The sequence below is a fragment of the Propithecus coquereli genome, unplaced genomic scaffold, assembly GCF_000956105.1.
Source record: "Propithecus coquereli isolate 6110/MARCELLA unplaced genomic scaffold, Pcoq_1.0 Scaffold292, whole genome shotgun sequence".
Classification (NCBI taxonomy): domain Eukaryota; kingdom Metazoa; phylum Chordata; class Mammalia; order Primates; family Indriidae; genus Propithecus; species Propithecus coquereli.
The window spans coordinates 317,766-320,140 of NW_012148530.1; positions in this window are offsets into that span (position 1 = coordinate 317,766).

Sequence of the window (2,375 nt, forward strand, 5' to 3'; positions counted from 1 at the left end):
TATTATGCTTTGAGATGATCTGGGAAGAAGTGATTCCTCCTCCATTTAGTAATAACTTTGCTGGATCGGCAGGTACATAACATCTTTTCATAATGATTATCGGAATGTGCAATGGACTCTAAGATTAATAGAAATGTAGAGAACAGATAAGGAATTAAGATCGGGACATTTAAAGGAATTAAGAATGTTTTCAACAATTGATCTTGATTATGATCTTAAAGGTGTCACAAATTTTTAAAAATCAGACTCCACTAATAGAAATTCTAGAACCACCTCAAAGCCATGAACTATTGTTTTTAGATGGGAATATTAGTTGCTTTACATACAAAACCTTCCATTGCATACATTTTTGCAGGTAAGGGACAAGATTTGACCCTTATGATTAGCTCAATTGTAAATTCTGTTCTACTATAAAAATGTTTAAATTGTGCCAAAGCAAAGGATCTTGATAGTACGTTAGAGTTACAGTGTTTTTCAAGAACTTGAAAGAAAGATTATCTAATGAAACCTTAACAATAAAATCAACAAAACACAACCATGGAGAGATGTTTAATTTTAGCTGAAAGGGGGTGGTGCTACCTCCAGCCAATTGGGCTAACATGATTGAGTATATTAATTTGTCCAAAGAAAGCAAGAATGGGGCACATATCTCATTTTCATGAAGAATGATACATGGGGGTTATCCTAATCCAATGCTGTTACATATTCAGATTATATAGAATTAATTATGGAAGCAATCTCCCTTAATCTAAATTCTTTTTCACCCATCCTTTTTCCTGCCAGTATGCCTACATGAACAAAATATACTGTCTAGCAGTTATATTTATTTTTATAAATAAATTGTCAATGTTATTTACATTTCCATTTCTATCATCATTTTTTAATATTAGTGAAGTTGTAAAGGATCAATCCATTCTTGGTTTTCTATTAGATTGAGAGCCAGATCTTTTACAGCAATAATCCTCCAAGGCAATGTTGTTTTTTGGAGCAGTTTTGATCCTCTTGGAGAGAGCCAGCCTATCTTGCCCAGGGACAACATGGACCATAGGAACTGTTTTTTAATTCTAATTTTTAACTTCGTCAATGGATACAATTATTGTATACAGAGCATTGAATCATGAGTCAAATACCTTGATAAATGCCAAAAACCAACACCAAGTCACACAAACCAGAAGTAAAGACTCATCCTGGAATCCTCTTTTTCTCCAATCCCTCCTCCATCTCAAATGGTCACCAGATCCTGTAAATTTTAAGTCCTTAAATATCTTGGATCTACTATTTTCTCTCCATTGTCATTACTTCTTAGTTCAGGCCTTACCATGATTTTCCTCAAATACTGACATAGCCTCATAACTGGTAATTATCCTTGTTTCCAAATCATCTTCCATAACATTGCTCAAGCAATTTTTCAAAACCTCAACCTGGTTACTTTCTGTTGAAACTCACCAACAGCCTCCCTCTTCTCTGTTGAGTAAACGCCAGTCTCCTCGGTAAGGCATAAAAGGCCACCCATAATCTATTCACTTATCTTTCCCTCCTCATCCACCGTCAGTCTCCGTAGTATTAATCCCTCTGAAGTTCTCAGAACACACATCAGAGTCTTATCTCCAGACAGTTTCTCAGGTTCTCCCAAACCTGGCTGCCCTCTTCCCCCACTAATGGTCACCTCCCATCAGTTTGTTAATGTGGAACTCAGTGGGCAATTCATGGTGAGGTTATTAATTACACTATCATGTTGGCATAATTATTTTTTTCTGGTGAGGACCTCTAGTGAAAAACAGTAAGAGTCTTTCATTTCTCCAAAAATTACTACATGAAGTCTTTATTACTCAGAGCCTTAGAATCTTGTTTACAGGTCTGAGAGCCAAGCAATCACCACCAGATAAATATAGTCTGTCTAGAGGTGTCAATTTTTGATTGACTCTAAAACTGAGGCTTATCAGACTTTATTTCTCTCCTCCCGAAAAGAGCATGTTACAAAAGTTGTAAGTAGACAAATATAGGAATAATGTCGGGGTGGTTGGCAGGGAGTCACATGTCATTAAAAACAAGGTTTAATCAACTTTATGTTCCAAAAGTAAATGTCTCCTAATATATAGATTTTTCCACAGATTTATCACAGGGGCTTCAACATTTTTTCTTTCTTTCCTTTTTTATATATAATTTATCTGCATCCTAGTTTATCTGATCCATGAAACTGGGGACCATAACTCATTTTTGCAGAGTCCTGGATGCAATAAGCTTTCAGTAAATATTGAATTTATTTTGCCCAGGTGTGCAGTCTGGTACATTTCATTTAACTGTCATGAGAATAATTCTTTATCCAAAAAAAAAAAATTTAAAGCAATTAATAAGATTGGGGAATTTTAAATGGG